The sequence below is a fragment of the Camelina sativa genome, chromosome 9, assembly GCF_030686135.1.
Source record: "Camelina sativa cultivar CO46 ecotype springtype chromosome 9, ASM3068613v1".
Classification (NCBI taxonomy): Eukaryota; Viridiplantae; Streptophyta; class Magnoliopsida; order Brassicales; family Brassicaceae; genus Camelina; species Camelina sativa.
This window is the reverse complement of record NC_141888.1, coordinates 23,829,069-23,841,015: the sequence shown is the minus strand read 5'-3', so window position 1 is coordinate 23,841,015 and position 11,947 is coordinate 23,829,069. Positions and strand designations below refer to the sequence as shown.

At 40.1% G+C, this 11,947-nt stretch overlaps 1 non-coding gene across 1 annotated transcript; it reads left to right on the top strand.

The window, feature by feature from the left end:
- The first annotated feature begins 397 nt into the window (after positions 1-397).
- Positions 398-504, top strand: LOC147938625 (small nucleolar RNA R71). The gene has a single exon (XR_015567654.1). It is a non-coding gene; the product is annotated as a small nucleolar RNA R71 (small nucleolar RNA).
- The last annotated feature ends 11,443 nt before the right edge of the window (positions 505-11,947 follow it).

Below are 11,947 nucleotides of genomic sequence, written 5' to 3'. Positions count from 1 at the left end.
TGGATTTCCTGTGAATGAATTCTTCTGACCAAATCTCTGATTTTGATACCCAGCTCCATACACATAGTTGACACCTTATTCGCAAATCTCTGGCTTTTGCTCAAAAGTCTCAACATCTTCAGATAAATGGACTGACTTCTTTCCAACAAGAAGATTGTGCATTGTATCCAACTTAGCATTCACCGCAGCAAACTGATTTGAACCATTTCCTTCATGTGCTCTTTTCCGCTCTAGGTCTTCATTCTAAGTGTTATTGCTTGATGCTAGCCTTTCTATGAGCTTTTCAGCGTCATCAGGGTACCTTGTCTTGAAGTTTCCATCACTAGCAGCATCCAAAGCCATCTGATACCTCCAATCAATACCACTAAAGAAGATACTGATCAACTGCACCTCTGAGAAACTATGATGCGGACAATCTCTGTGGTATGCCTTGAACCTTACCCAATCAGCTTTGTAAGATTCAGCAGGTCCTTGTCTAAAGATGGAGATCTTGATCCTCAGCTCATCAGACATCGCATTATCATAGAAGTAGTTCAAGAATGCCACCTTGATGTCATGCCAGGTTGTCAGGGATCCTGGTTTGAGCTGCCTTAGCCAATGAGAAGCTTCCCGAGCAAGAGAGTAGGGGAAAAGCTTGTAGTAGAGATAGTCCTCTGTGACTCATTAGCCTTGATGCTTGTGACTATGTCCTCAAAGTGTTCAATATGGTCTAGAGGCTTCTCATGTGGCAAGTTCTGGAATGGCCTTTGTCCAACAAGAGCGAAGTAGGCAGGCTTCAGCTCAAAATCATTCCTTGGAAATGGAGGAGGAACAATTGCAGAGCGGTTCTCATAGAACAAGTCTGGTATGTTAAAGTCCGCAAGAGTCTTGACAAGCTCTCTATTGTTGTCCCGTCTGCCCTGAAGAATCTGCCGGTCATTACCATCCAAATATGCACCATTCGCACCAGCTCTGGCATTGCATCGATTGACACCAGCATTGCGTCAATCGATGCCATCATTGCGTCGATCGATGCAACCTGCATTCTCATCGACCACAACAAGTTCTTCTTGAATAACCCGGCTATCAGCATCAAGTTTTTGGCCTAGTTCGCTGCACACATGACCCTCTTGATCCCTCAAAACTCCAGCCGCATCAGGTCTCAGTATGATTGTGTTGGCCATCTTCACCGACTTGGCTGCCTTTGTGTTTTCACGCTCTAGTTCTCCTAACTCTTGGTTTGTAAGCTTAACAACTGGACCAGTAGGATTTTTCCTGTTGCTAGGCTTAGGCATGTATCCTGAAACACACAAGAGAAAAGAAACAAAAGCGTGTGAGTAAAATAGAAAAAGAAAATTTTAGACAAAATCAAAGATTTTAATCTAATGGTGAATCAAAAGAGTCCCCGGCAACGGCGCCAAAATTTGATATGCTCAAATTTACCCTAGAGCTACTCTCTCAAATTAAGAGATCAATTGTAGTACTTAGGGATCGAATCCACAAGAACTCTAGATTCACACAATAAACTTATTCTTCTTTTAATTATGCTAAACCATGATTGTAATTTAAATAGCAATGCAAAAACAGAAAATAAAAGAGTTGTAATTCAATAGGAATAAACGCTAGGCCTAGGGAAATTCTCAGGAATCATGGAAAATCATATCAATTAATTAAGCATGCAGGATTCAACAATTAAGCACCGTTCTTGAACTCTAAACACAATTGTAAAATAAATCAGTTCTCACTGCAAATATTATCTAAGTTTAAAACCAGAAAATCCAAATCTCTTTGCAAAATTCAAGTTAAAAAACAACAACAAAATCAAGTTTAGATAAGTTCACAAAATCACTAATTCAATTCTCTTTGCAAAAAGAAATTTTGCTCACCAAAGGTTTTATCAGAAAAATCAATTATATTCTCATATCAATCAATAATCCTAAGATCTAAATCTAGATGACTAATCAAAGATCTAGCATTAAGAACAACCTATGATGAAGAACAAGAAAGATAATGAATCCAAGCAATCAATCAATCTAACGATCCATGAAATCCCTAATGAGAAACCCTAAACCTAACAAGCAGATCTACTCAGACATAATCAATGAAAACCAAAACATCTTCTGAATAAATTGCTTTAAGAGATTAAAGGAAGAAGTAAAGGAGTTCTGAATCTTCTCTGAAGGAGTCTTGATTCTTCTCTCCAAAAGCTCTCTAAAAATCTCTCAGGGTTTTGCTCTCAAAAGTTGCAGGGAAAAATAAAGCTTAGGTCTATACAATGACCATAAAAATCCTATTTATATTCCTAAAACACGTCCAGGGACTAATGATGCAAATATGAAAAACTTTGGGGCAGCTTTGTAAATCTTCAAAACTTGTGGGAAAACTTCCGATTTCGTCTTTGGCTATGCATCGATCGACACATATGAAGCATCGATCGATGCTTACTCTTGATCTGGTCTCCCAACTTCGTAGCTCAGCCTCTGATGTAATCCTCCCAAGGAATCGACGCTCTAAGGTTGGTAGACTGATAATCCTAGAACTCCGATGGCTCGCGAAGCTGGATGATAAGGCGTGAGATGAACTCGAAAATCCTTATGCCCCAAACTCTCTTAAAACAAACCAAACAAAGCAAGGCGGTGGAACTTTAGATAGAAGCTTCGCGGAGACAGATGACAAGGCGTGAGACGAATCCCGAAAATCCTTGTGCCCTAGACTCTCTTATAACGACTCTTCAATCCTCAGCTAGTGAATGGCAACGTCAAGTGCTGTGGAATCACTTGATATACCGAAAACTCTTTGATGTAACCCACCAAGGAGAAAGAACAAGTTCCAGAGGAACAAAGGAGTTTACCACTCTCAAATATAAGATAAAAGATTTCTTTATTGGATGATTTTCTCAAATGAGATTACATGTGTTTATATAGGGATAGAAAAAACTTGGTAACAAAGCCAAGTATTAATTATTCTTGGAACTAAAAGACAATAAAGATAGATAGTTGAATGAAGACCCAACTCTTGGTGCATGTTTCCTTCCTCCAAAGTGACTTTTGGTGCATGTATCTCTTATTTTCGTCACTCTCCTTTGACCACAAAATAAAGTGATTATTTTGGGCTTTCTTGGGCTTGTATTAGGCTCAAAGTGGGCTGGACTTGATAGATATCATCTCCAGTAGAAATTCCCATGTTCTCTTTGCTCCAAATATCTTCAAATATCAAATGAACAGCTCCAGCAAGCTGTTTGGTCCTTGCCCTTGTCATTGGTCCAACTGGTACAAGCATAGCATCCTCAGGAACAAGCTCAGCTTCCACTTGATCATCCTCACTGCTTCCCATTATCATATCAGCCTCAATGCTTGATTATACTCCAAATCCTCCTATTTAGCTTCATTATGCTCTCATCCATGTTAAATCCTATAAAGACTCAAAAGACTCTAAAAATACCAAAAAGACTATAAATAAGACTTATATCATGGTTAAAAACACCTAAAAATCATGATATATCACTTACTGAAACCAAAGCTAGCTTCTCTTCGTCGTTATAGCCTCCTAAGCGAAAAAATCGGGTTGCAAGCATTGTCACTGATTTTCGTCAAGACTTTGAATGGACCATCGACCCTTGGCATTAGTTTAGACTCTCTTTCAGCTGGGAAACGTTCCTTTCTCAAATGTATCCAAACTAGATCTCCCACTTCAAAAACCAGCTGGCGTCTTCCTTTGTTTGCTTGCTTCTCATACTGCTTTGTCTTTGCTTCAATGTTGAGTCGTGCCTTCTCATGAATCTGCTTAACAAGTTCGGCTTTCTTTTTTCCATCCATACTAACTCTTTCACTCAAAGGTAAAGGGATTAGATCCAAAGGTGTTAAAGGGTTAAAACCATAAACAATTTGGAAAGGAGAATAGTTAGTAGCAGAATGAACTGAATGATTATATGCAAACTCAACATGAGGCAAACAATCTTCCCATGATTTGATGTTCTTCTTAATGATAGCACGCAAAAGTGTAGACAAAGTTCTGTTCACTACTTCAGTTTGTCCATCAGTTTGAGGATGACAAGTAGTTGAAAACAACAACTTAGTCCCTAACTTAGACCACAAAGTTTTCTAGAAATAGCTTAAGAACTTAGTATCCCTATCAGAAACAATAGTTCTAGGCATGCCATGCAATCGAACAACCTCTCTAAAGAACAAATCAGCAACATTTGAAGCATCATCAGTTTTGTGACATGGAATGAAGTGTGCCATCTTAGAAAATCTATCAACAACCACAAAGACAGAATCTCTACCTCTCTTGGTTCTAGGCAGCCCTAGCACAAAATCCATTGAAAGATCAGTCCAAGGTTCAGTAGGAATGGGTAAAGGAGTATACAAACCATGGGGTTGAACTTTAGACTTGGCTTGCTTGCAAGTGACACACCTTCCGCAAATCCTTTCCACATCTCTCTTCATATGCGGCCAGTAGAAATGATCCGGCATAACACTAAGTGTTTTGGCAACTCCAAAATGTCCCATTAATCCTCCTCCATGAGCTTCTCTGACAAGCAAATCTCTCAAAGAACAATTAGGCACACACAAACGATTTTCATAGAATAAAAATCCTTCATGCTAAAAGTATTTTCCATGAGCAAAATTTTCACAAGCTTGGAAATCTTCTTTGAACTCATAATCAGTAGCATACATCTCCTTAAGTTGTTCAAAGCCTAACAACTTAGCATCCAGAGTAGAGATAAGCGCATACCTTCTTTACAAAGCATCAGCAACAACATTGTCTTTACCTTGTTTGTACTGAATGACATATGGAAATGTTTCTATGAACTCAACCCAGCGAGCATGGCGCTTGTTTAGCTTTTGTTGACCTCTCAAGTGCTTTAGAGACTCATGATCTGTGTGAATCACAAACTCCTTCGGCCAAAGATAATGTTGCCAAGTTTGTAGCGCTCTAACCAAGGCATACAGCTCCTTGTCATAAGTTGGATAATTCAAGGTTGCTCCTCCAAGTTTCTCACTGAAATATGCAATTGGCTTCTTCTCTTGCATCAGCACAGCTCCAATTCCTACACCAGAAGCATCACATTCAATTTCAAAAGTTTTCTTAAAATCTGGTAAAGAAAGAAGGGGTGCAGAAGTGAGTTTTTGTTTCAAGAGTTGAAATGCTTCTTCCTGTGCTGTCTCCCATTTAAATCCAACTTCCTTCTTGATAACCTTAGTGAGAGGAGCAGCAATGGTGCTGAAATCCTTCACAAATCTCCGATAGAAGCCGGCAAGACCATGGAAACTCTTGACTTCACCAACCGTCTTTGGACTAGGCCACTCTCGAATTGCCTTTACCTTTTCTTCGTCCACCTTAATGCCATGTGCACTCACAACAAATCCTAGAAAAACAAGGTTATCTGTGCAAAAAGTGAATTTCTTGAAATTGGCAAACAGTTGCTCCCTCCTAAGAACATCTAAAACAGTTTTCAAATGCTCTACATGGTCATCTAGGCTTTGACTGTAGATCAAGATATCATCAAAATACACAACCACAAAAACTCCTATGAATGCTCTCAAGACATGATTCATTAACCTCATAAAAGTACTAGGTGCATTTGTTAACCCAAAAGGCATCACAAGCCATTCATACAATCCATGCTTAGTCTTAAATGCAGTTTTCCACTTGAAACAACCCGACCCCTTTTTTTTTTCTTTTTAATAATTAAATACAAGATATAATCAAGTATCCCATACTACTTAATTAAACAAACCAACCCACACACGGTAACCAACCAATAATAAACCAACATCCAATTACATGCACAGCGGAAACATATCAATAATACAAAACCAATACAATAACACTTCTATCCATTCTATCCAGCAACCTAACATATCTCTATCCAAGGTTCCATCCTAAACAATATAACAAAGACCAACAACACACAAACGAGACCCTAGTTCATCCTCCTCCTCATCGCCATGATTCCACGTCACATACCTGCACACCACAAACAACAATTGAGATGCGTAAGTATTATCATAAATACTTACTGAGGCAATCCTCCCATCTACTGGGCTATACACACAAGCCACTGAGAAACCAATGCTTAACAAATAACAATCAAACACAAACAAACCAGGAAATCACATAACAAGCAACTTGGTGTCGACCGACACCAGAGAGGTGTCGATCGACACTGGCCAAACATGGTGTCGATCGACACTCCCTTCGCAGACGCGAACTGCACAAATCCGAACGACGAACCTCCGTTTCCTATCATCTCCAATCCGTTCCAACCTCACCCAAAACCTTCAGGAACCTATAGGAACAATAACACAACCACCACAAGCAAGAACAACACCACTAACACAACCAATCAAGCAAGAACAACACCACAAAGCACCACCAATCAAGCAAGAACAACAAAGGATTCTCAGGCTTAGATAAGCCATGGTCATGCACTCACCTTATCAACTGATTATAACAACCAATACAACCAGTTGAGACCCTCCTAACGTCTGAAACAGCCCAGAAACGCCCTACAACAAGCCACACAACCAAAAACGACTTATAACAAAACTGGACAGAAACATCAGAAAAGAACAGTCTCAAAGACGAAACCCTAAAATAAAAACCAACCGTTAACTATCAAATCGCTCCGGTGAAAAGCTACCCCTAGACGTCACGAAGCTTCCGACAAAATTTCAGCACGATCAGACACCACACGAGACCACGATCTCAGTTACAATCTCCGATGGTCCCAACTCGCGTCTGAGAAAACGTGTCTCACGAAACTGCCAATAACTCATCGAGTTTAAATCCAAATCTACTTCTGTAAAAAGGCGAATGACGATGAAAGACTTGGGAATAAAACCACCAAATTTCATTACCTTTGAGAACGATTTGATATGCCGAAACTGTTTCCTCCCAAACCCTAACGATTCTGATCTTTCTCCTTTAATCTCCTTCAACCACAATAGGCTCTCTCCTCTCTCTCTAACTCTGAAAACGGCGACCACACACCCTAAAACCCTTCATTTGTCGCTTCTCCACTTATATACTCGGTTTAGATAACTAAACCAAACCAACCAAACCAAAATTGCGAATTAAAACAAACCCGACGAACCCAGACAAAGGGGTGTCGATCGATGCCACAAGGGTGTCGATCGACACTCCTTCCAAAAATCACAGAATCTGGTTCGCGGATGTTACACCACTCATCACCCTCCTTCATACGAATTTGGTGATATCCACTCTTAAGATCAATTTTAGAAAACACACAAGACCCATGTAACTCATCTAGCATGTCATCTAAGCGAAGAATAGGGTGGCGGTACTTTACAGTGATATTGTTGATGGCTCTGCAATCTACGCACATTCTCCAACTACCATCTTTTTTGGCACAAGTAACACCGGCACAGCACATGGGCTCATGCTCTCCCTAATGTATCCCTTTTCCATGAGCTCACTGACTTGTTTCTGCAGCTCCTTTGTCTCCACAGGATTGGTTCTATAGGCTGGCCTATTAGGAAGTGAAGCTCCTGGGACAAAGTCTATTTGATGTTCAATTCCCCGAATTGGTGGCAAACCATCTGGATTTTCTTCTGGAAAAACATCACCATAATCCTGCAAAAGAGAAACAATATTGCTCGGAAGTTCCGGCTCAGGGTTAGTCAAACTCATGAGAGTTCCCTTGTACATAAGCATAATGATTGGTTGATCCAAAAATAAAGCTCTCTTAATCTCACTTTCTCTCACAAAGAAATTAGATTGTCTCACAGGGTTACTCTCAAAGGCCTTTAGCTGGGGTTTTCTCAAACTCTCACTCTCTTCTTTGTGGTTTTTGGTGTTTTGGGGTTCACTCACATTGTTCTTTCCAAGTTGCAGCTGATCTTCGTAGACCTCTTGTTGTGTCAATGGAACTAGTGTGATCTTCTTCCCTCTGTGCTCAAAAGAATGTTTGTTGGTGTAGCCGTCATGATTAACCTTGCGATCAAACTGCCATGGCCTTCCCAACAGAATGTGACTTGCTTCCTTGGGCAATATATCACACAACACTTCATCTTCATACTTCCCAATGGATAGTGGAATCAACACTTGATGGCTAACCTTCATATTCCTTTGGTTGTTCAACCACTGAAGATTATATGGTCTGGGATGCTTCTTTGTATCTAACTTCAGCTTCTCCACCAAAATAGTGCTTGCAACATTGGTACAACTTCCTCCATCAATAATAAGACTGCACACTTTATCCTTCACCAAACACCTTGTGTGGAACAAGTTTTCTCGTTGTTGTACTTCCTGGATCTTGTCTTGCATCACCAAAGCTCTTCGCGTAACCAATAATTTTCCCTCTGTAGCACAAACCTCATGTTCTTCCAAAGATGAAGTAGAATCACATTCTTTCTCTTCCTCTGTTTCAATCTCTCCATTCTCCATCAATATCATGGTTCGCTGGTTTGGACATCGGCTAGCATAGTATCCTATCCCATGACATCTGAAGCATTGGATATCTCGGTTCCTTGTGTGAGTAGCCTCAGCTTTCCCTTTTAACTCTTGTCCAACATTATTTGGCTTAGCTCCCACATTTGGTTTGAATTCTGTTCTAGGCCGAAAACTTGACTTCTCCTCCTTGTAGTAACTCGGTTTTGAACTAGAACCAACGACTTGTCGAGTACTGCTCTTCCTCTTAAGTTGCTCCTCAATCAGAATCGCCTTGTGCAACATCTCTTCCAAGTCTTCATAGGTCTGCAACTCCATTTGATCTTGAATATTTCTGGCCAATCCTCCTAGAAACCTTGCCATAGTTGCATCTCCTTCTTCTTCTATGTCAGCTTTAATCATAAGAGACTCCATCTCCTGGAAGTAATCCTCTACACTCTTGCTGCCTTGACTTAGACGTCTCAGTTTCTGATGCAACTCTCTGTTGTAGTGGCTGGGCACAAATCTCTTCCTCATAATTGCTTTCAACTCATCCCATGTGTCAACAGGCTGGACTCGTCGGCGCATCCTACTAGTAACCAGTTGATCCCACCAATTGATCGCATAGTCATAAAACTCGGTAGCAGCTACTTGAACCTTCTTGCGGTCTGAATAGTCTTGACACCTAAAGACTAACTCCATTTTCTTTTCCCACTCCAAGTAAGCATCTGGATCATTCTTTCCATAGAATGGCGGTATTTTCAGCTTGATCCCCCTCAAATCATCATCATTTCTCCCTCTAGCCTCTCTGTTTCGTCTTGGACGCCTTTGACCCTCACTAGATGAATTGCCTCTTTGGCTGTAGTAGTCGTCTTCTTCATTTCTGTTATATCTAGGCCGATCTCTACCCCTCCGGCCTGGTTCCTCTTCGGACTGATGTTGAGGCTGTGGTGCTCTATCCAACCGCTGGTGCAAAGCCTCTATCTCAGTCTGAAACAACCGCGTAAAATGCCCCGTCAATGCCTCCATTTGTATTGGCGAAAGACCTGCTACCTCTTCTCTTCTAGGGTTGTTGATTTCAGAGTTTTCTCCTTCGTTAAAAGCCATTTTCCCTGCAAACAAGTTAGTAAAACAAAAAGATCTCACAAGTGTTTCTCTCAAGTGTTTCCCACAAGTGTTTCACTCAATCTCTCAAAATGTCCTCACAGTAGTGGTTTTCTCCAAGGTTCCAATAGAACTAATCCCACTCAACTCAATGAGATACAAAAGTGTTCTAGTAACTTGTTACCCAAATAGAAAAATTAGAATGGAATAGATTGATGAAAAGAAATATATAAGAATGATTTTTTTTTTTTTTTTTTTTTTTTTTTTTTTTTTTTTTTTTGTTCAGAACAGATTTTTTTTTTTTTTTTTTTTTTTTTTTTGAAAGAAAGAAGATGAATAGATAGGAGATGAAAAAAAGAAGATGAAAAGATAGAAGATGAGAAGATGAAAAGATGGATAGATGAGAAGATGGAAGGTTTTGATTAGAAGAATACCAAAAGTCCTTGAGCGGGCTCTGATACCACTTGATGTGATCCTCCCAAGGAATCGACGCTCTAAGGTTGGTAGACTGATAATCCTAGAACTCCGATGGCTCGCGAAGCTGGATGATAAGGCGTGAGATGAACTCGAAAATCCTTATGCCCCAAACTCTCTTAAAACAAACCAAACAAAGCAAGGCAGTGGAACTTTAGATAGAAGCTTCGCGGAGACAGATGACAAGGCGTGAGACGAATCCCGAAAATCCTTGTGCCCTAGACTCTCTTATAACGACTCTTCAATCCTCAGCTAGTGAATGGCAACGTCAAGTGCTGTGGAATCACTTGATATACCGAAAACTCTTTGATGTAACCCACCAAGGAGAAAGAACAAGTTCCAGAGGAACAAAGGAGTTTACCACTCTCAAATATAAGATAAAAGATTTCTTTATTGGATGATTTTCTCAAATGAGATTACATGTGTTTATATAGGGATAGAAAAAACTTGGTAACAAAGCCAAGTATTAATTATTCTTGGAACTAAAAGACAATAAAGATAGATAGTTGAATGAAGACCCAACTCTTGGTGCATGTTTCCTTCTTCCAAAGTGACTTTTGGTGCATGTATCTCTTATTTTCGTCACTCTCCTTTGACCACAAAATAAAGTGATTATTTTGGGCTTTCTTGGGCTTGTATTAGGCTCAAAGTGGGCTGGACTTGATAGATATCATCTCCAGTAGAAATTCCCATGTTCTCTTTGCTCCAAATATCTTCAAATATCAAATGAACAGCTCCAGCAAGCTGTTTGGTCATTGCCCTTGTCATTGGTCCAACTGGTACAAGCATAGCATCCTCAGGAACAAGCTCAGCTTCCACTTGATCATCCTCACTGCTTCCCATTATCATATCAGCCTCAATGCTTGATTATACTCCAAATCCTCCTATTTAGCTTCATTATGCTCTCATCCATGTTAAATCCTATAAAGACTCAAAAGACTCTAAAAATACCAAAAAGACTCTATAAATAAGACTTATATCATGGCTAAAAACACCTAAAAATCATGATATATCACTTACTGAAACCAAAGCTAGCTTCTCTTCGTCGTTATAGCCTCCTAAGCGAAAAAATCGCTCAACTCGAGCAACCAAACCATAAAAGAATGCCATTTCTACATTCGTCATCAAGTCTCTCGTAATCCTGGCCTAATGTTGCTACGGCATGGTTCCAAAGGAGAGATATGTACCTGATTATTGTTATCTTGGAGTCGCGATGGTCCCGATTGACTTAAGCCACCCACTTCACGAACTTTATCAATTCCGGGTAAAGAACTCAAGACGAGATCCAGTTTCCTTCCAAGATCCTCCAATTTCTGATCGTGAATCCTCAATTCGTTTCCCGAAGACTCAATCTTTGATCCCATTTGCGAACCCAACGATTCAATCCGATCCTTCATCTTACTTCCCGAGTTTCGCATCTCACCCAATTGATCGTAGACGTCAGCCAAAGAGGCTTTGTTTTGCTCCTCCTCCGATAGTTCTCGCACCGGTGATAAACCCATAACTTTCTTCGCTTCTTGAATCTTCAATCTCTCAACAAAACTCCGAGTACGACGAAACTGATTTCACTGCGTTTAATTCGATCGCAGATCACAAGCGCACCATTTGATAAGAAAAAGACTCTCTTTTTATTAACTCCCAAAGAACGAATGATACAATTGTAACCGAATGTAATAAGAAACCAAGAGAATCTCTAGACGCAGCTAGAATACAATTCTCTCCCAAGTCCCAACGAAGACTCATATGTCTCGTGTTTCCACAACAAACAACATGACTCTCTCTTTTTACAAACAAGGTTTACATATCAACTTCTATATTGATCGCACGTGTCTCCCTCCAAGTCCGCACGTGCTGTAGGATCTCTGTTCTTCCTTCTAGTGTACACTTGTAATGGCTTATCAGAAAAACCAGTGGAATTCAGGTCTTTTTACCTGTGTGGGTCCAAATGATGAATCTTGCAGCATTGATCTCGAAATTTTTTAGTATTTTCGTTTAA